This window comes from Lynx canadensis, chromosome A2 (genome assembly GCF_007474595.2).
Source record: "Lynx canadensis isolate LIC74 chromosome A2, mLynCan4.pri.v2, whole genome shotgun sequence".
In the NCBI taxonomy this organism is placed as follows: domain Eukaryota; kingdom Metazoa; phylum Chordata; class Mammalia; order Carnivora; family Felidae; genus Lynx; species Lynx canadensis.
Window position 1 is genome coordinate 109,839,723 of NC_044304.2, and position 24,168 is coordinate 109,863,890.

The following is a 24,168-nucleotide window of genomic DNA, read 5'->3' on the forward strand; positions in this document are numbered from 1 at the left end:
CGTATTTGTCCAGTGAAAACTTAATGTTACCCTTTGGGCTTAATACTGTACTAAAACTATGTAAATGTCTCCAAGTTTTTTGTATATGCTTTATTCAACTCACATAAATTGTACCTTTTATGGGATTTGACTGGATAAGGGGAGACTGCTAAGGTCTCGTACACACACTTCTGCTACCCTCCTACTTCCTAGGTTGGAGAAACTTGTGCTGCTGTTTCAAGACACTATTAATGGAAAGGGTGATAAAGTTCTTGGCTGAGAGGGTGCTGGATTACCAGAGTGCGAAGCCTATAGGAGGCCAATAGGTTGAATAACCTTGAAGGAGCTTTACCCAAGACAATCTTTCACTTGCCATATCTGAGTGAGCCCAGAACAAGTAAAGCTGTGGAATGGTGGGTACCACTACATAGCAAAGAAAACAAAATGAAATGGGTTAGCCAGAGAGAACATCTCTCACAGCAAGTCTATGCAGTGTCACAGATGGGGGAGGGGCAGACTGTTGACAATAAAACAGCCCAATGATGCCCTATTAAAGAAAGAGCTAGGGGCACCTGGGTGGCTCAGTCAGTTAAGCATCCAACTTTGGCTCAGGTTATGACCTCATGGTTTGTGGGTTCAAGCCTTATGTCTGTGCTGACAGCTCAGAGCCTGGAGCCTGCTTCAGATTGTCTCTCTCTCTGCCCCTCCCCTGCTTGCATTCTTTCTCTCTGTCTCTCAAAAATGAATAAACATTAATTTTCTTTAAAGAAAAAGAAAAATCCAGCATTAGGTGTCTGCCATACCAGAGAGCACTTGACAGAGCTGAGTAAGATCTCCAAGCAGCACCAACTAAATAAGACTCTTCTTTTGCCCCATATGTCTTACTCCTCTGTCCCATCTAACTCTGAAAAATCCAGAGGGAAAGGATGGAAGTCAGGAAGTCAGGAAGATATAAACTAAGAAAGAGAGAAGACTCAACACACCGCTTCCTGACCTTCTGGGTCAGGCCCAAGAGCAAGGGAAAATTGCTGAAATGGATCTGAGAAGTTCAGTTTAGATCAGACTGCTCTTTTAATCCCTGAAAAATGAAACTGAATGTGGCCAGAAAATACCATCTAGGTGTGAAGAAGGAATATCTGACAGAGAAGTTTTCAAAAATGGTAGGAAAAAAAATAAAGCTATCTTTTAATCTTATATTACTGAGTCCTGACCATTTAGTTGATCCAGTTTAAATTTTACTTTCTTTTTAGCTAATAAGTCAGCTAGTTTTAGGGAGGGCTTGAATAAAAAAGGGGGATATTTCCATCCATGTTCAAAACCCAGTAAAATATCCCAAAGGTTATAGTTATTTTAAGGTAAATTTATTTTGGGGCACCTAGGTGGCTCAGTCAGTTAAGCATCCAACTTTGGCTCAGGTCATGATCTCACCGTTTGTGGGTTCAAGCCCTGCATCAGGCTCTGTGTTGACAGCTTGGAGCCTGGAGCCTGGAGCCTGCTTTGGATTCTGTGTGTGTCTCTCTCTCTCTTCCCCTCCCCAACTTGCACTCTGTCTCTCTCTCAAAAAAAAATAAACATTAAAAATTAAAAAAAAAATAAAGTATACTTATTTTGTATATTTATAGTTTTAAATTTATATAATCTTCATTTAAATTTTTCCTCCTCATATAATACTTTATATAGAATTTTGCCTCTGTCCTATGAGAATAGGAGAGCAAGCCTCAGGGACTTCTCTTCTGGACTCTTGTTTGGCCAGACTTGAACCAGACTTTTAATCATCCAACTCTCCCACTCCCAAAAGCGAGGCTTTTTGGCTGATCTCAATCAAGTTTACTATCAGTATCTCAAAGTGCCTGCATTCTTTGAAAGCTAATTTGTCTTTGCTGAAGCCTCTTTGGAGTTCCCTACCCCTTACCCCCACAAGGAAGGTCCCATGGCCAGAAAGTGCTACTGTGTCTCCAGAAGGCTTTTCTAGGAGACAGTCTTGCAGACTGACTTACACTTATCAGACCTGAGGATTTTGAAACTTCACAAATATTTATCAGAAGGATTTACAGATGCTTGGTTTTTATAACTGCCTGTTGATACAAATGCCACATCAGCTGCCTCAAAAATAAAATAGATTACTCATCAGACGAGAACATAAATGATGAAACACAAAAGATCCACTAATAGATACATAATCTGCTGTGGACGATAGGACAATGAAGGTAAGGGTCCAAGGCAAAGTTTCTGGAATTGTTCATTCATTCCAGGCAGGCTAAAACATGCTATTCAGGTAAGGGTACTGAAAGAGAAATAAAGGAGAGAGTACTTTCAGGAACCAATTTAGTGATAACAAAAACCAGGAAGTAGTGGTGTGTACTGCACAAATATGCACTTCCTCGTTCCTTGCTCCGCCAGAGGTCCAGCCACACCACTGAGTCATCCAGCAGCTGCCACTCTCCTGTGTCTCACAATCCCCCATCTTTCCAGTTTCTTCCATTAGCACTCAGACAACCCTTGAGACTTAAGGACACAGGACAGAGGACAGAGAAGGATTTTCTCTCTCCTCCATTTCTCTAGGCAGAGTGCTGCCCTGCCCATCCCCACCATGAGTCAAGAAAGCAGGAACCAGTCCAGTGTCCTCTGGAGGTGGTAGAGAGTGATTAGGGCACAGCTCTAGCTGGCCTGAGAAGTAAAGTATTAACAACATGAGTAAGCAAATCTATCCACCCCTAAGCGTTTCCTCCTCCCATCCTCCCACTTTCCCCACCTCTACATCCCAAGGGCTTTCCTAAGAAGCTCTCGTAGAGAAAAATAACAACCCCTACCACCTCACCAACTAAACTCATCAAGAGGGTCCCTTCACACATGACCATCTAAAGCAGCTAATGTGCTCTGGGAAACATGAACTCAAAGAGAAGAGCAATGTGGCATCTTAGGAGCATAATCATTACAAGAAAAATTATGTATGTGTAGACCAAACACAATATTTGAAAGTAAGCATATAAAATATCCTCAAAGATACAAAGAGGATACTGGAAACAAGACACAGGGGGATTGGAATGAAGGGGTTATAAAGGGGGTCATAAAGTAGAGATGTTACTATGAAAAAGAAAAAGATTTTTTAAAATAATTTAATAGATTGGTTGACTATTATAAATATGGCTGCAGAACTAGAAGATTAAACGGAGGAACTTGCCTTATCACAAGTGGTATATTCCTCAAAGTATTGCTTAATCCATCTTTTTTTTAAATGTTCATTTATTTATTTTGAGGGAGAGACAGAGTGGGAGCAGGGGAGGGACAGAGAAAGGAGGGAGAGAGAGAATTCCAAGCAGGCTCCATGTTGTCAGCACAGAGCACAATGCCAGGCTAGAAACCACGAACCATGAGATTATGACCTGAGCTGAAATCAAGAGATGGACACTTAACCCACTGAGCCATCCAGGCTCTCTGTGCTTAATCCATCTTAAATGATCCTCTGTCCATAACAATCTAACATAATCTCCTTTTTTCAGTAAACCATTTCTTCTCCCTTTTGAAATCATAGTTAAACTACCTTCACCTCCATTCGTATTGCTAAACTGAAACCATAACATACCAGGACCCACTATCTGCATTCAAACATAAGATTACTTCATTTTTATTTAAAAGCTGAGGTTGGCAGGGGCGCCTGGGTGGGTCAGTCTGTTGAGCGACCAACTTTGGGTCAGGTCATGATCTCACAGCTCATGAGTTTGAGCCCTGTATCGGGCTCTGTGCTGACAGCTCGGAGCCTGGAGCCTGCTTCGGAATCTGTGTCTCCCTCTCTCTCTGCCCCTAACCTACTCGCATTCTGTCTGTCTCTCTCAAAAATAAATAAACATTAAAAAATTTTTTTTAACAAAAATAATTTTTAAAAACTCTGAGGTGGCGGCGGATGCCTGACTACATTAGTGTAAATAAAGTGTCAATCCTAGTAATTTTCTCCAACTCAAGATGGTTTGGCCTCTGGGGCCTTCACTTCCAGGAGTTGAAATTGTCAGTGACCAACACCCCTGTAACCTGCCCTGCCCCCCCCCCCCCCACTATGCCAAAGATGGCAGATATATTGCTAAGTAGATAACAAGAAATAAATCCGTGCTCACTAGGTACCCTGTTATGGAGAGTGAGATTTGACATGCTTAAAGGAACATTTATGCTGCTGTGTGAGGATCATCCATTCAAAAATTAAACAAAATGGACAACTTTAAGAATTTGAAATATTTGTTCCTTTTTATATCAGGTACATGAATAAGTTTAAACACATATTCAAATGGACATATTCTTTCGGTCTGGGGGAAAATAATTTGGGCTGGGACTATATCTAATTTCTCCATAGAGCCTCAGTCCTAGTTTGGGATGCCATAACAGGCAGGGTTCCCCCAAACCTCAACCTCACCACCTACTACTACAGGTATTGTGAAGAATAACTATTTGAATTAAAAAATATTTTTCCTGAAACCACAGAATTTGAAGTTATGCCTCAAAAATTGTGATATCAGGTAAGATATGTAACATGAGGGGCGTCTGGGTGGCTCAGTCGGTTAAGCGTCCGACTTCAGCTCAGGTCACGATCTCACGGTCCGTGAGTTCCAGCCCCGCGTCCGGCTCTGGGCTGATGCCTCGGAGCCTGGAGCCTGCTTCCTGTTCTGTGTCTCCCTCTCTCTCTGCCCCTCCCCCGTTCATGCTCTGTCTCTCTCTGTCTCAAAAATAAATAAATGTTAAAAAAAATTAAAAAAAAAGATATGTAACATGAATTCCCATGAATTAACTACAAAAGTTAAGTTTATTCAACACCTACATTGGGCCAGGCTTTTTTTCTTTTTTTTTTTTTTTTTAACACAGGAAAGAAAACCCCCCAAATTCATAAAAAAAAATTTAGGTTGTTTGGAAGAAAGATTTTGGTGGAAGAAAATCACTTGTGTTTGTTGTTTTAAAATCACACCTATAATATATGACAGCATTGGTTTTCAATGTACTAATTTTAGTAGTCCCTAAACTACAGATAATGATAGCATCTTAAATATAGAAATGTTTTCTCCCAGAAGACATCATGAAATGTATTGGAAAAGTACTCAAATACATGCGTTGTGTAAGCAATTAATAGGAAATGTTGTGAATTTGACTCAGATTTAATGCTGTCCTTCTGCTTCTTTTTACTGTAAAATATAATTTTCAATCCATGTATAAAATGCTGCTTTTGTTACATTTGGGCAAGTGGGTGGAAAAAAACTACTTGGTTATATGATGTCCCTAACAATAAGGTCTATAAAATATTTATATATTTAAATGGTTTATATAATTTTGGAAAGAGAAGAAAAGATACAGACGATAAGGATTTAATTAGCTTGTGGGTTGAGTAACATCCAAGGGCTAATACCTCTCCATGCAGAAAGAGATTATTTTCTGATGACATCACCCATTACAACATGCAGGATATAAAGAGGAAATTACAGTCGTTAGCCATGCCCTATAAAGTAAAGAGACAAGTGTCTGTTTCATTAGCTCATCATCAAGTTTGGCCTTTAGTTAAAGTTGTTCAACACTGGCTTTTTAAGGCATTCACCAGTAATACATAGTTGGCCTCAAACTCCCTCAGCTGGCTTAAAGTCTTTAATTGCTTCTTTATGATAACTAGAACATTAAATTAGAAATGAAAAAAATTAAAGTTCAGATAAGGAAAAAATTAGAATATGATGTTAGTTTTCCTAGACTATGGTTACATAACATGAAAATGATAGAAGAAAGAAAAAAGAAGTAACAAAACTCCATATCTGATAGTGGTAATATCATTTCCCTCTACAGTTACCTGCCTCCACCACTTGAGTGAATTATTAACCAAACTTGCCAAGAACAAACAAAAGCAAATATTCTCTGAAGCAATACATTTACAGTCACACCTCAAAGAATTCATTAAATCAAGGATCATGGTCTCAAAATAAAAAAAAAAAAATTACCAAGCATATGAGGAAATGGGGCAGCATGAGTGAGAGTTATCAGAAACAACAGATAGCAGATTTACTTGTGAAAAAATTTCAGATATTGGAATTATCTGACATCAAATATAAAGTGTGTAAAAAAATGTATAAGAAACTAGAAATAGAAATAATATATAAATAAGAAAAAAACAGTAAGTTTAACAAAGAAATACATAACATTTGTAGAAATTAAAAATACATATATTTGGATATAAAAAGTCAGTGTACGGGGCACCTGGGTGTCTCAGTTGGTTGAGTGACAGACTCTAGATTTTGGCTCAGGTCTTGATCCCAGTGTTGTGGGGTCCAGCCCTGCACTGGGCTCTCTGCCGAGGATGGAGCCTGCTTGAGATTCTCTCTCTCTCTCTCTCTCTCTCTCTCTCTCTCTGCCCATCTGCCTCTGTAACATTCCCTTTCAAAAAAAAAAAAAAGAAAGAAAGAAAAAGAAAAGAAGAAAAAGAAAAAGAGACACCTCAAAAAATTAACAACAAATTTGTTTAACAAGAAATTAAAAATGGAAGATGAGAACACAAATGAATTCATAGAAAAATCTAAAGAAATAGTCCAGAAAATAGAATAGGATAGGAAATATGGTGAAAAATTAAAGGATATGAGGGATAAAATGAGAAAGCCTAATATCAATGTATATCAGAGTTCCAGTAATACAAAAAAGAGAGAATAGGGTGGAAGTTAGTATTCAAAAAGATGATGACTGGGAATTTTACAGAAGTTGGAGAATCTTAGATTTACAAATCCCAGTGAACCTCAAGCAGGATAAATAATACTATCATAGTATATTGAAGCAAAGAAAAGATCTTAAACACAGCCAGAAACAGAATAATATTCAGTAATGAAAAGAAGCAAACTTGCTACAAAATGAAAAAATGTCAAAAAATTATGCTGAGTTAAAGAAACCAGACATAAAAGAAACCAGATGTAAAAAACTGCATAGTATATGATTGCATTATAGAAAATGCCTATCAGGCAAATTTGTAGAGGGAAAACACACATCACTTGTGCATGGAGATGGGAACAAATATTAACTGCAAATGGTAGATATGTCAGCCAAACATAAGCCAAGAGAAATCTGGATTAGCTAAAGTAATGAAAGATAAGACAGATTTTAAGATAAAACATCACAAGAAATACATCAAGTGATGATATAATAATAAAAAATTTAAATCACTAGGTAGATGCAAAACTTATAAAGTTTTATGCAATTAATAACAAAGATCAAAATATATAAAGAATTTACAAAACGACAAAATAACTACAAGATCATAGTTATCCATTAGTGGGAGATTTCTGTAATGTCTCAGCAATTGTTAGATTAAGCAGACAAAAATATCAAGCTACAGATCTGAACAGCATATTTACTTATTTTAATCCAATGGACACATAAAATCCATTATACCTAACAAATGTTTTATCTATAAAGATAAATTTATAAAAGTTGCTAGAAAGCAAGCCCCCCCAAAATTCAAAGGATTTATATCATGCAGACCACATTACCTGAGTTTAACACATTAATTCAGAAATAATTAGAAAGCCATGATATATCTGGAAATTAAAAACATACTTCCAATAAATAAAAAAATAATCCTGATGGAAATTGGAAATATTTAGAATTAAAAGATAATAAAATACAATAGTATCACACATCAAATCCTGTAGAGCATAGGTAAAGCATTACTTAAATACCGATTGCCTTAAGAAATTTTATAATATAAAATTAAAAATTAATAAACTAAGCAACAATACGACATAACAGACAAAACACAAGAAAAGTAGTAAAAATAAACTGAGAACAGAAATGAATAAAAATTAAACAGAAAACAGATACAATACAGATAATCAAATGTCTAGAAACTTTTTAGAATAAATTACTAACAAATAGAAAAACACAGAATATTTATTAAGACAAAACAGGGAAATTCACAAATATTAGAAATGAAAAGGGGGGCATAATGAAAGAAATCAAAAGGTTATTAAGAGGATTTCTGAACAACTTATATCACTAAATTTCAAAACTTAGCTAAAATGAATAAATTTTTAAAAATAATTCAACAAAATCAATTCAAGAAGAAATATTAAAAATATTAAAGCAGTAAAATTAAAATTAAGTGATCAGTAGTTTACAGTTATCCCACAAGGAAAACACCAAGAGTAGATGATGTGACAGGCAAGGTCTCCAATCATTTTAAAGTCCATATATATAAATCCAACAAGCATTAATCCAGAAAAAAAGAAAAACAAAGAATACTATCCAACTAGTCTCTGAAATTGGTAAAACTGTGAGACCAAAACAAGAAAAATTCTCCAAGAGGAAGGGTAATTGGACACCAAATTCACCCTTGAACATAAATACACCTAACTAAAATATTAGCAAACCAAATCCAGCAATACATATAAAAGTCTATATATCATCACCAGAGTGGATTGAAATGGAAGGTTAGCATAATTTAAGAAAACCAATGATTGAATACATTAACAGATTGCAGGAGATAAATTATTTAGTCATTCCAACAGGTGCACAAAAAGTATTAGAAGAAATTTAGTGGCATCCATGATTTTGAAAAATTGTAAGCATATTGGAATAGAAAGGAACCTGACCAATTGCATCTACAGAAGGAAGCTATGTCCAATAAAGTGCTTGATGGTAAACTGTGAATGCATTCCTTTCATAAAACCAACAATAAGACAAGTATGCCTGCTGTCATCCCACAGCGGTTAACAATTGCACAGTGCTTACCTTGCACCAACCAGGGTTTCTACATTGCATTTAGGCAATGGATAGAGAATTATGTGGGGTTCTAATATCCTTAGAAAAGCTGTTTCAAGGGAACATCAACACCTTACCAACAATCTCTGCAGTGCAAAGTAAACCTTGTTTACTGTGCATGATTAGGCAATGCAATATTTCTGATAATAGTTTGAATTATTTGGAATTGGCTGGCTTCATATTCTGAATACAATGGCAAGAATCTACAGCAGAACACTGTAAAAATTTGGTCTGTGTGTGGTCAGTGCTTCTTCATCCTTTAAGGAAATATCTATACATATACATACATACATATGTATATATATATACATACATACATATGTGTGTGTGTATATATATATATATATATATATATATATATATATATACTTAACAGGTATCTAAATTGTAGCCAATGAATATTGTATTTAATTTAACAGTATTTAAATAAATATTTAACAATATTTAACAGTAACTTTAAAAGGATTCTGGAGGTCGAGTATAAACACAACTGGTTAAATGTAAACAACAAAGAATCAGTTATTCTGAATTTTTACTACATTTCACTGACTGCCTAACCCCAGAAATATAACAATGATTTTTTTAAGAAAGAAAGAAAGAAAGAAAGAAAGAAAGAAAGAAAGAAAGAAAGAAAGAAAGAGGAAGGAAGGAAGGAAGGAAGGAAGGAGAGAAGTCAGAAAGGAAGGGAGGGAGGGAGGATGGGGGAGGGAGGAGGGAAATAGAAAGATTAATTCAATGAGCTAAGGAAAAGTAAATAACTATTTTTCTCCAATTTATTTAAATTTGTATAATGTGTGATATTAGAGACACTGGGATGTATCAATATTCAGTTTCTTTCAATAAACATACTGAGCACCCACGATACTTGAGGCACAGTGTTGAGCACCGGGTATAAAGATGAAAAGACAAGAATCATTCTCTGATGGGATTTTGAATTTAGTGGAAATTGGAAGCATATTGCCCTCTAGGCAAGTAAAAAGGCATTTTACAGACATGTGAGTACAGGTTAAGAGACACTTTGAAAAGTACTATTAATACTCCATGTTAAAAAGTTTAATACCAAAATGAATTTTCAGTCAATATTGATATGATAAACCTATGCCTGGTTCCTAGATATGTTCCTCCTACACAAACATGAAGAAATATAATTAGATTATAATGAAAACTAATAATTTGAAGAAATAAATATAAAATAACTAATTTGGTAGTAGAAAAACATACCTATATTCACTTGGTCTTTTTGTAAATATATGATGTGTTGTCATAGGAGAATGTGTTTTCAAAAGCTAGATATTTTGTTTTATGGTCAACGTTTTTCAAGGTCAGATGCACATATCAGTGTTTTGAGTCTGGGATTGGCAAGGAAGATGTTGATTAAGAGAGGTGCCATTCCTAAAAGGATAATCAATGACCATGGAAATAATCAATATTGACCAAGGGAATAATGAGGTCTGGGTATGGACTTGCTGTAGGACCCAACAGAGAAAATTTTGGTAAATTAGAGAACTTTACTGTTCTAAGCCTTAAAAGGAATTGTAGACAAAATTTACTGAGCACTTATGTTTCAGGAGCTCTATGCCAAGCACTTGATACATGTCTTTCCATTTTAATCTGATGATTTAGATTTGGGTCTGATAAATGCCTATATATAAATTCTGGTCAAACAGATTTTCGTCCTGCCCACTGACCATAGCAAGGTCTAGACAGTCAATCTTCTAACTCAAAAGGTGGATCCGAAATTAATGAGATTGTCACAAACCTCTAGGTATACCTTCTTTGTTCCCCAGAAGTCCCCATGTGTGGTCAGAGTAGAATCAGGGCCTTGGAAATGATACTTAACTTTCCCTCTCCTGCTTGAATGGATCTTGCAAGAATAGAGCAAAAGCTAGAAAGTCCCTTCAAATAAACTAGGACACATTCTAAGACAGTGAACTTTAGTAACAAAAGAGGCCTAAAGATAGGGATATCATCCTGGTGAGAATAATAATTGAAATCACCTTTCTACAAAAAATTTGAGAATGGTTGTTAAAGAAGCAAAAAGTTCATTTCCTTTGATCCACCAATTTCATGTCTAAGAGTTTTTTCTAGTTCAATCTAAACAGAAATATACACAAATATGTGTGACCAAGAATATTCAACAGATTGTTTATAAATAATAGCAAAAGAATGTGGAAAAGAGTCTAAATTTCCAACAATGGAGCAATGCATAATTCTATCTTAGGATAAAATAATAGGTAGCTACTTTAAATAATATTGTAAAGGAGGGTTTCTAAATCTTAGCATTATTTACATTTTGGACTGCATAATTCTTTGTTGTGGGGATTGTCCCATGCACTGTGGTATGTTTTAGCAGCATCCCTAGCTTCTACCCAGTAGATGCCAGAAGGAAAAATTGTTTTCAGATGTTACCAAATATCCTCAGGGGGTAAAAACTGCCTGGTTAGGAATCACTGTTATGAAAGAATATTTATGGTCTTGGGAAAATGTCCACAATGAGCTAAAAGATGAAAGAAGGAGGCTACAAAGCATTGTGACAAATATTTCTGTTTACACACACAACCACAGAAAGAGGAAGAAAATGACTTTTTTAAAAAGGACTGGAAAGATAGTCACGAGTGTATTAATAAAAATTTTTTCTGGGTGCTGAGATTCTCTCTCTCTCTCTCTCTCTCTCTCTCCATTCTTTAGCATTATCTAAATTTTCTGAGTTGAACTTTTATTCTTTTTAGAATAAGAAAAAAATGAGTAGTGTTTATGAGCATCATTAAAAAGGTCTTTATTATCAATATGACAGTGTATCTGCCTGCAAAAGAAGACTGTCAGTGACTAAGGAATGCAATTGTAATTATTGATACATTTTCCAAGAGTGTCCTCAGTTGCAGGGATTAAGAAAGGTCTAGATACAGGGAGAATAGGTCTTACCTGTTGGTTATGTCCTCCTCACCAAACGAAGCCATCAACCTACCTGCTCTATGTTGTTTGAACTGGGTTCCAGGTAGAATTAGCCCCTAGTCAATTGGCAATAAGAAAACAGAAAACCAACATGCCTGTGGTGCTGTGCTTAACAAATCTACTCTCCTGAGTGTCTGTGTGTGAAGACTGTAAAAATAAAGCCACAGTCACTTAATAAACATTTGGGTGTGAAGATCATAGGCACTATTCTATTTCCTTACATTTCCCATGATTCAGTTTTCTGAATCTGCACATGTGTGCACAGACACATAACACACAAACACACTTTCAGAGAAATCTTTAGTGGGTAATAAAGCCACTTATTACCAGAGGTGGGTCTGAAAAAGAAAGGTCCAGATTCTGACTTGAAGATGCTTGGCACCCACAGTTATGCAGACAGGAGCATGTCTTTCATCTTCTCTCTGGAACTCCTTTTCTTGTTAAGCTTATTGATTTCATTTTTGAGAGAGAGAGAGAGAGAGCACATGCGTGAGAGGTGTAGGGACAGAGAGAGAGAGAGAGAGAGAGAGAGAGAATTCCAAGCAGGCTCTGCAATGTCAGCACAGAGCCTGATGCAGGGCCCTATCTAAAGAACCATGAGATCATGACCTGAGCCCAAATCAAGAGTCAGTCCCTTAATTGAGTGAGCCACCCAGCTGCCCCCTCTGTGGCACTTCTAGTTGAAGTTCTTAGATTACTGTTGGGAAGGACAACGTTCTGCTAAGAAAGAGAAGCAAATGTGTACACAAAGATGCAGTCCAGGGACAAGACCAAACATCACCTACTTTCCCATTCTACCCTGCCTGGCCCAAACACTGACATACAGCTGGCCCCACTGTATATAAGTCCTTCTCAAACTGGTTCTCTAGAAATCAACCACTGCATGCAGAATTCTATCTAAATGTAAAGTTTCAAAGTATTTTCCACATGGCAGTATTTAAAATATCCAAGTTTCTACTGAACTGTGATGATGAGTTACTCTGAGTAACGTTCAATAGCAGGATGTAGAGAAAAGGGTTGGAAATATAAATTAGTGCATATAAATATAAATCGGTGCATCCACTATGGAAAATAGTATGGAAATTCTCCCCCCAAATTAAAAATGGGACAACCATATAACCCAGCAACTCCACTTCTGAGTATATATCCAAAAGAATTGAAATCAGGATCTTGAAGAGAAACCTGTACCTCTATGTTCACTGAGGCATTATTTACAGTGGCCAAGACTTGGAAGCAACTTAAATGTCCATCAATAGACATATGCAAAACCAAAATATGGTATATACATACAGTGTATATGTTTCTCCAGCCTTTAAGAAGAAGAAAATCCTGCCATTTGTGTCAACATGGATGAACTTGGGGACATTATACTAAATGAAATAAGCCACACAGAATGACAAATACTATATTATACCATTTATATGCAAAATCTAAAATAGTCAAATTCATAGAAGCAGGGAGTCAAATGGTAGTTTCCAGAGCCGAAGGAATGACAGATGGGGAAGTATCAGTCAAAAGTATAAAGTTTCAGTTATACAAAATGAATAAGTTCTAGAGACTTTCTGTACAGCATAGCATCTATAGTTATCAATACTGTATTGGATATTTAAAATTCTGTGAAGAGGGTAGATCCTATGTTAAGTGTTATTATCACAAAATAAAATAAACAAATGAATAAAGCAGGAGTAAAAGAAAAAACCCAGGATTCTTAGAAAACGTGACTGAACATTTTCCAATGTTGCCAGTCTTTCCTTTTTAAGGAAAACTTTCTCTGGATCTCTGCTTACAGAAAACTATTTTTCCTTATCCATATAAAAGTAAAAATATTTTTTACCCATGAGGATAATATGCATGTTTTAGATTTTATGTAATTTTTTAGAAAGCATGCTACAAAACTATCATAACAACTGGATTTCTCTTGGAAGAGAAACTTTGATAACCTTGAAAATTGTTCTATAATATTCTTAGGATAAATTTGAGAATTACAGACTCCTTGAGGATACTTCTGGATAAAGGATCTAGGAAGCTTGCCAAGGGTACTTGTAGATAACTCTGAGTGATAGAAGAAGGGGAGAATTGTGTCCCTGCATCCACTGACCCAGGGTGGAATGTTTTATCTATGAGGGAAATATCTTTGGGTATGTTTTTCAGGGAAGAGAAAGTGCAAAGCAGGATGAAGAAAGACCAAAGCTGAGGAGATTCAGTAGAAAGAATACATTTTTCATAATACTCTTAGAAGTTAGGCCAAGTGTTTCTCAGGGGAGCCAATTCATTAGTCTGTTCATTCTTGATGAATTCAATATGAAGATGACCAGAGAGAATGTTCTCCCCTTTTGCCAAGAGAGACAAAATATTTCCCCTGCAAAGTTTGAAGAGCAGAATTAAACTCATTAAGAATTTCTAAGATCCCACTCCTAACTCATTCTGACTTTGCTTCCTTGCCTGGACAAAATGAACTTTTTGACAGCTCCATGTATATTGCCAAAGAGTTTGAAGGAAAGTCTAGTTTTATTCTATGGAAAATAGGGTAACCAGTTAGGAGAGACGATGGGGTTGGTAAAGAAGAAGCAAGTATACCAAGAAGGTGGTAATTTTATAAGACTGTTTGCTCCTTCTTACTTTGTTCAGAGCCTCTGGGGTGCCCGGGTGGCTAAGTTAAGCATTAGACTCCTGATTTTGGTTCAGGTCATGATCTTGCAGTGGTGAGATCCAGCCCCACATCGGGCTATGTGCTGAGCATGGAGCCTGCTTAAGCTATTTTTTAGGGGCGCCTGGGTGGCTCAGTCGGTTAAGTGTCCGACTTCGACTCAGGTTATGATCTCACGGTTCGTGAGTTCCAGCCCCGCGACAGTCTCTGTGCTGACAGCCCAGAGCCTGGAGCTTGCTTCGGAATCTGTGTCTCCCTCTCTCTCTGCCCCTCCCCTGCTCATGCTCTGTCTCTCTCTGTCTTTCAAAAATAAATAAACGTTTAAAAAAATTTTTTTAAAGATATTCTCTCTCTCTCTCTCTCTCTCTCTCTCTCCCTCTCCCTCTCCCTCTCCCTCTGCCTCTCTCCCTTGCTCACCTGTCCTCTCTCTCTCTCTCCCTCTCTGAAAGATAAAATAATAATAATAAATTTAATTTGTTCTGAGCCTCATAATTCCTTGAGAACAGCAAGGTAAAAATCTGTAAGGTGTTGAGTGGCTTAGATCATGGAACACAGGGAAAAAACAACTACACACACAAACATTCGCACCCACTAACCAAAAGCATAACTATCCAAAGAAATCCATATAAATATCAAAACTATGCAAATCACAAGATGGATGATCACACGTTGAAAGCCAATCATAGTCAAAGATTCAGAAAACCTTAGGCAGATTATTACTTTCTTCTCTGGTATATTCTATTAGCATTCTCAGGAATGTTGCCATGTAGAAAAGACTATACAGCCTGCCAAGTCATTCTAAAAGCAAAATGACAAAGGATTCATTAACAATAAAATGACAAATATTAAGATCACCCAGGAGTGCACAATTCTCACAAAATTCCCATTTTTCAATAATGCCTACTTTCCCCATAGCCTCGCAAAAAATGGAAGAGAAATCAATGTGCTATAAAACAAATATCTCAGAAACCAGGTCATTTATGCCACCAAGTATTGACACTGCTGAGTTTCTGCTACTGAAGCATGCCTTAATATTAGGCCACACATATTCCCCATTCCATGCCCCAATAGAATGCAGCATCTACAAAAATCCCTTCATTTAATTTTAGCTTCTATCTTCTTTCCTCTGCTACAACTTGATATTGATCTCTCTATATGCTTTTGTTTTTCATTAGAAAGAAAATAACTTTAATTCTGTTAGTTACAAAATTTAAAGTTTATTCTTAGTTGGGGCACCTGGGTGGCTCAGTTAACTGTCCAAGTTTAGCTCAGGTGATGACCTCATGGTTTGTGAGTTCAAGCCCTTCATCAGGCTCTCTGGTGACAGCAGAGAGCTTACTTTCGAACTTCTGTCTCCCTCTCTCTCCTGCCTTCCCCTGCTTGTGCTCTCTCTCAAAAATATGTAAACATTAAAAAAGGTAAACTTTAAAAAAATAAAATAAAGTTTATTCTTGGCAAGACTCTCCAATCTGGCACTAAATATCACTTCTTTGTTCACACTATCAAAATCACCCTCCCTAAGTGACAGCAGCTATGTACAGCTTTGTCCATCAGTGCTGCCTCTGTGAGAGTCTGCCTGAATATGACCAATCACCTATGTGTCTATTTCAAAAGTAATAACTCAATTAGAAAGTTTGAAAAGTTAGACATTCTAGTTAACATTCTGTGTAACTCTTTCTACTTCAATCTTTTGTATGTACGTATTCCCCCCAAAAAATACTACTTTCTGACTACAAGTGGAAGATAATTAATTTGCCTAGTTTCATCTGTAAGTGATGAAGATCTAGCAAGATTCTAAGTAGACAGATGTTCTTTAAGAGTTGACTGGTCTTGAAATTGATCTGCTTTTCTGTAAATAAAGATAATCAGTTTTGTGAGAATTAAATGAGATATAGAACACTTCTCGCACAGGATATGAAATCTAGTAGTCACTCAATGTATGTTGGCTTATATTAACTTAGTTCTTCTTCATATCTAATGCTAACTTCTCTCCTATCTTCTCTTTTTAAGATTAAGGCAGCTCCATTTAAATACTGTTACTCTTATCTAGAGGAGGCTTGGGCTGTCTTCTATCTTATCCTCCATGTGGTTTAGTTTTTATTATGGAATCTTTTTAATGTCAAATGTTGCTAGGCAATTTTTTCTGGTTTGATTAATTTACTTCTAGTACAAACAAAAATATGTCCAAATGGTTTGGTCTTCACTGATGTTGCTTTTCTTCCAAAATAAATATGTTCTAATTTTGTGTCAAAGACTTATGATGTGGTTCCAGACCTTTAAAGAGTTGTGAGTGATCATAAACTTAGTAGTTTAAGAAATTCACCGCTCATTGTTAGTGTAAATACATTGAGAATGAACACTAATAAATGATGAAGTACTGTAAAAAAAAAAAAACCCTCTAAATTAATTGGAGAGGGAAATGGATGAGTTGCAAATGGTAAGCAGACAAGAAAGAAGTATAACTTCTTTTTGGAATTCTTTATCTAAATAGTCCATGAAAAATATGACCCTCAATCTTTAGGAGGAAACTGATATGCCATAATGTGGGTAAAACATTGTGGGGCGCCTGGGTGGCGCAGTCGGTTAAGCGTCCGACTTCAGCCAGGTCACGATCTCGCGGTACGGGAGTTCGAGTCCCGCGTCGGGCTCTGGGCTGATGGCTCAGAGCCTGGAGCCTGTTTCCGATTCTGTGTCTCCCTCTCTCTCTGCCCCTCCCCCGTTCATGCTCTGTCTCTCTCTGTCCCAAAAATAAATAAACGTTGGAAAAAAAATTAAAAAAAAAAAAACATTGAAATAGGTTATTGAAATTAAACATTCTGATGAATACTCACTCTGCTAAGGTTTGACAAATCCATATGATTTTGGACTAAAAGTTAGCAAAGTATGAAATGCTTTACATTATAGTTTACCCAGAAGAAAATAAAACCAAAAAAATGCTAGATTAACAGTACTGACTTTAGAAGATCTTTTAATATTTAACTCTGAAATGTTTTATGATTTCCTGATTTCTGTTATCTGAGTTTACTTATATAGGCTGTGGGAAGTTGCCAGGATAATTGTTTTTGGTAGGAATGGAAAACTATTCAAAGTAACAGAATTTAGAACAATTTTCTTTTATTCAAGCATAATTTTTTGGGTAGCTTTCTATAAGGTTCAATTCTATTTTATAGTCACATTAAAATGTCAAAGGACTTTATGGATTGTCCAACGATGCCAATGTTACACTATCAGAAATACCCACCATACTTGGAAGAAGGGGCACAGTAATGTTATTAACAATGCTTTTGTTATTAACAGGAATATATAAGAGGGAATTCAGTGAAAATGACTGGCATCCAAGTCTACAGCTAATCTTTTCTTCAGTTGAAGTTGTGGATTCTAATCAGTGGCTCAGAAGGAATGAGGTTGATGAATCTCACAGAAGAGTTTTTGAGAAACTTTTATTACACAAAAAGCTTTTGAATGAGAAAGTAGGCCTTTAAATGGGATGGCCTCTCTCAGATATTTTACTCATTTCCAGTAAGTCTTTCTCGAAAATGAACACTGCTTCTAAGTGAACAATCACAGTATTTCAACACACCCAAGGCAAACTGGGTAGGGAGAGCTGAATTATGATGAAAGCCTGTACTATTATGACCTTTCTCATGACCATAATTGATGGATGTGCCCCTGAAACACTTTGCAGAGCTGTTGATATATTTAGAAATGCGCCTGTGACTCATTATGCCCATAATTTGGCAGTAAATAGGGGCAGATTACCCCACTGGCTATGGAGACAACTCACTGCCCAAGGATGTGGTTCTTTTATGTGTAATCACCTTCTGTAGAATGTACAGTTGTTTCCTTTGTGAAAATGTACAGGCTGGGCTCAGAGCTTCATAATCTGTACTCTTCTTTATCAGAATAAATACCAAAATAATTGAGATCAAAATACTTCTACACTCATTCATACCACTCTGGTATGAATGCAAGTGAAAAGTGCTAACAAATCTTTTATTTAAAAGCTTATACAGACCTTTGGCTTCATCCCGGGATGTAGAAATGAGGAAAGAGTGTCACTTCTACACCATCAACTAGAAAAAGCTAGATAAACTATAAATCTTGGTTTTTCTTGAACCTAGAGAAGAAAGTTTATATGGTATACAGCCAGTCTAAAGCCTAAGAAGAGATGATGTCTTTAAGGAGAGAGAGAATATAAGCATGGGATTACTGGTGAGAACAGAAGAAAGTCAGGGCTGCCATACAAGTGGGTTAGAAACACCCAGTTAAAATTTTTAATAAATTCCTTGAATTCAAGAAATTTCAGATCATGAATTTATACCATCTCAGTTATTCTTCTCCATGGCTCTGTGATTCTCCACTAATAAAACAAAGAACACCTTTCCTGCCAAGGGTAGCAAGAACCAAATAAAAAGCAACAGCAATCTACCACTGTGGGAGCGGCAAGAATAAAGAGAAACACTCTCTGAAGTAGAGATACACAGAGATGGTCTATTGCTAAGAATGGAACAACAACATTAAGAACAACCCACTGACAAATGAGACCCCATCCTAAACACAAGTTAATGCAAGAGGAATTTGTCAGCAGGGATACAGTGAATGAACCCATAGCAACAACCAAACCCAAACCCAGGCCACTTTTGAGTATATTGACCTACCACCCCACAATAACAGCCTAGCAGAAGACATATAAACCTACTTCCAAGCATAAATACTAGTTACCTCACTCTCTACTGTCCTACACATGATACCCACAATTCAATGAAAAATTATGAGACATACAAAAAAGTAAGGACAAAACAACTCACTGATATGAGAAAAAGCAATTCAGAGAACAAGAGATGACCCACATGTTGGGCCATAATATAGTGAATTTAAAATCACTATAACATGGGTGCCTGGGTGGCTCAGTTGGTTGAGCGACCGACTTCGGCTCAGGTCATGATCTCACAATTTGTGAGTTCGAGCCCTGCATCGGGCTCTGTGCTGACAGCTCAGAGCCTGGAGCCTGCTTCTGATTCTGTGTCTCCCTCTCTCTCTTCTCCCCCGCTCATGCTCTCTCTCTGTCTCAGAAATAAATAAACATTAAAAAAAATTAATCACTGTAACAAACATATTAAAGACTATCAGGAAAGGTGGTCAACATGCATGAACAAATTTGAAACTGTAAGAGTCAAATGGAAATGCTAGAAACAAATTCACAGAAACAGATATGAAGAAAAACCTCAACTGTCATTTACATGGACATCTTGCAGCTGAAGAAAAAAAAATCAACAAATGTGAAGATAGTTCATCAATGATTACCTAAACTGAAACACAAAGAGAAAGAGAATAAAACCATTGAGAGCATCCAAAGGCTACAAGATGATATCAAATGTTGTAACATACACCAGTTGAAGAAGACAAGAGAGAATAAATATTTGAAGAGATGATGGTCAATGTGTAGATCCCAGAAGCTCAGATAATTCTAAGCCGAATAAATAGAATTAAAAAGAAAACAGACATATATAAAAGGTGTTAAAAGCCAAAAAGAAGGGGTAGCAGTGTGGCTCAGTTGATTGAGGGTCTGACTCTTGGTTTTGGCTCAGGTCATGATTTTACAGTTCATGGTTTTGAGCTCCCGCTCTTCACTGACAGCAGGGATCCTGCTTAGGATTCTCTCTCTCCCTCTCTCTCTGCCCCTCTGCTGCTTGAGCACACACTTTCTCCCTTGCTCTCTCTCTCAAAATGTTTTTTTTAAATAAACATTTTAAAAAATAAAAATAAAAACCAAAAATAAAATCATATAACAAGAAAGAAAAGGTCATATTAAATATAGAAGAACAAAGGCAAAACTGACAACAGATTTCTCATCTGAAAGTATGAGAAAATAAATAAAAATATAACCAGATTAAAGAGTTTCACAGATGAAGAAAACATGAACAAATTAATTACCAGTACACAACACATTATAAAATGTAAACATTTCCTTAGGCAAAATGACTACAAGACAGAAACATAGATTTACACCAAGAACTAAAGATATCTGGAAATGGTTAAAATGAAAGTAAACACAAAAGACTTTTTCTTATTTTTAATGCCACTAAAAGAAAATTGACTGTCTAAAGCAAAACAGTATAAATTTATTGTGTGTTTATAGAACATATGAAGGGAAAATATATGGCAAAAATAAATCAAAGGCTGGGAGAATGGAAGTGAAAGTCTACTGTTGTTGGTACGTTTCTCAAGCCAACACATTAAGGGGTATAATGTTGCATGAATACAGACCAGAATTAATTAGCGATTCATATTGCCAATGCTATGGCATGAGATAAAAACATTTTTAAAAAGTAGTAAAAATTATAATAATGGAGACATGTAAAATGGGAATTTAAAAAATAGTCAATCCAAAAACATGCAGAAAACTAAGGGGAACAAAGAAAAAATGAAATAGAAAACAACAAGCAAGATGATATATTTTACAAACCATAATTATATTATAACCAATAATTATATTAAAGAAAAATGGTCAAAAACAAACTAAATAAAAATCAGGTTCTCAGATTAGAAGAGAAAAAAGAGCAAGATGTAAATATACACTGACTATAATAAAACCAGTCTAAATGTAAAGACTCAAATAGGTTAAAAGCAAAGTATAGGAAAGACATACCAACAAAACCCTAACCAAAAGAAAGATGTAGTAACTATGTATATGTCAGACAAAATGGATTTCAGAACAAGGAATATTTTTAGGGTTGAAGAGTGACATTACAACCCTAAATGTGTATGTGCCTAACAACACAGAGTCAACACAAATGCAAAACCTGATAGACCAGAGAGCAGAAATGGACAAATGCACAATTAGAGCTGAATATTTAAATATCCCTCTGTCTCTATAATTGATAAAATGAGTAGCAAGAAAATCAATGAGAATATGGGGCCTGAACAAAACTAGCAACCAACTTGAAGCAATTAGTATTTCTAAAACAAACCATCCAACAACACAGTACCCATTCTTTTCAAGTTAACAAGGGACATTCAACAAAATAGACCATATTCAGGTTCATGAAACAAATCTCAACCAATTGGTAATAATTAAAATCATACAAAGTATGTTCAATGATACTAAAATAATTAATTTAGAAGTCAGTAACAAAAAGATTGAAACTTCCCACGTTTGGAAATTAAACAGACATAAATATTATAAATAATTCATGAGCCAGAGAACATCTTAAGAGAAATTTACAGCATTAAATGTCTGTATTAGAAAAAGAAAAAAGGGCTCAAATCAATTATTTAAGCTTTTACCCTAAGAAACTAGAAATAGTACAAATTAAATCCAAATCAAGTAGAAGAAAATTATAAAAATGAGAAGAGAAAAATCAATTAAATATTAAAAGGAAAATAATGGAAAGAATCACTGAGATCAAAAACTGGGTTTTTAAAAAAGATGAATAAAATTAATAAACCTCAAAGCAGATTAACAAAAAGAAAAAAAGAGAGGGATAAAGTGATAGGGAGGAGATATAAATATCAGTAACTTAACAACTAAAAAGGAATGGACAAATTCCTTGAAAGACTAACTGCCAACATTTACTCAAGAATAGGTAATCTAAATAATTTATATGTCTTACAGAAATTAAATTTGCAGTTGAAAATTTCCAACAAGAAAAACTCTAGGACCAGATGGACTGACTGGAAACTTTTACCAAATACTTAAGGAAGAAATAATGTGAATTATACACAAAATCTCACGAACACTAGAGAAGAAGGGCACACTTTCCAACTCATGTTATGAGGCCAGCATTATCGTGATACCAAAACCAGATGAAATTGAAATGAATAGAAAACTACAAACCAATACATTTCATCAATATGGATGTAAAAATCTTCAGCAAAATCTTAGCAAATAAAATCCAGCATTATACACAAACTATAATAGTATATCACCACCAAGTCAGGTGATTCTTGGAATAAACAGCTGGTTCAACATTAGAAAATCTATCAGTCTGATGCATCATGTGAACAGATTTAAAAAGAAAACCATATGATTATCTCAATAGATGCAGAAAAATAATTTGATAAAAGTAATCACCCATTAATCATGAAAATTCTCAGACAGGAATAAAAGAGAACTTCCTCAGTCTGTCAAATTACATCTATGAAAAGGGTACAGCTAAATGATACTTAATGTAGAAAGACTGAATATTTTCCTGCTAAGATCATGAAAAAGCCAAGGGTAACTACTGGCATCACTTCTATTTAACACTCTGCTGAAAGTTGTAGTTAGTGAAAAAATGAAAAATAAACAAACAAATAAATAGCATTAAGAATTGGAACAGAGAGAAAAAAAAGCTATTATTTTCAGACTACAAAGAAAACCCTAAAAGATTCTATAAAAACTCTTATAGAATGTTACAGATCCAAGCAAATATATAAATTCAATTTCATTTTGATATATTGATAATGAACGATGAGAAATTAAATTATTATAATAATAGTAAATTTTTTTCTAAAGTATATTTATTATAGGACCAAAAAGCATGAGATTACTAGGTATAAATCCAACAAAAGACAATCAATGTTTGTATGTTAAAAATTACAAGATCTGATGACGGAAATAAAAGAAGACCTAAATAAATGGGGATATATACCGTATTCATGTATTGGAAGACCCAATACTGTTGGAGTACTCACAGTGCCCGATTCCATGACTTTCTATAAAACAATACTAATCACAGAAGTGTGGTATTAATTGTACCAAAGGAACAAAATACAGGGTCCACAATCTTACCTACACAAATATGGTCAACTAATTTTTTGCCAAAGGTGTAAAATGATTTCAAATGAGAAAGATTTGACTTTTCTACAGATGGTGCTGGAAAAATTGGATATCAATATATAAAAAATAGTAATCCTTGAGCCTTATATTGCACTATACACAAAAATTAACTTAAAATGGATTATAGAACTCAGTGGAAAACTGTAAACAATAAAATACCTAGAAGAAAACGAAAAATATTTGTGACTTGGGATAAGCAATGATTTGTCAGATACCAAACCAAAAGCCAAACAATTAAAAAAGAAATTGATAAAATGAAATTTATCAAATATAAACTTTTGCTCTTCAAAATAACAGTTAAGAAAATGAAAATACAACTTGATAAAAATTTTTTGAAAAAATGTTAGGTAAAGAATCTCTATCTAGAATATATAAAGAGCTGTCAAAACTCAATAATAAGAAAAAAATCTATTTTAAAAACTGGGCAAAACATTTGAACAAAGAAGATATACAAATAAATGGCAAAGAAGTACATGAAAATATGCTCAACATCACTAGTCATTAGAAAGGTGCAAATTCAAACATGGTAACACTACACACCTACTTGACTGACTATAAAACAAAAACAAAATGCCACAAAACTGACAATACCAACACTGGCAAGAATGAGAAGCAATGAAGCTCTCATGCACTGCTGGTAGGAATGCAAAATGATACAGCCACTTTGGTAAATAGTTTTGCAGTTTCTTATCAGTTAAACATACATTTACCACCTGATTCAACAATATTTTTTTTTATTTTTTACCCAAGAAAATTAAAAGCTCATGTTATCCCAAAAAAATTCTATGTAAATATTTATAGTAGCTTTGTTCATAATCACCAAAAACAAAGGAAATTCCGCAAATGTTGTTCACCTGGTAAATTCACAAACTATGTTAAATCCATATAATGGAATAACACACAAAAAGGAAAAGGAACAAACTACTAATACACACAAGAATGAATTTCTACTACATTATATTTCAGTGACAGACACTAGACCCAAAGGCCACATACTTTATGATTC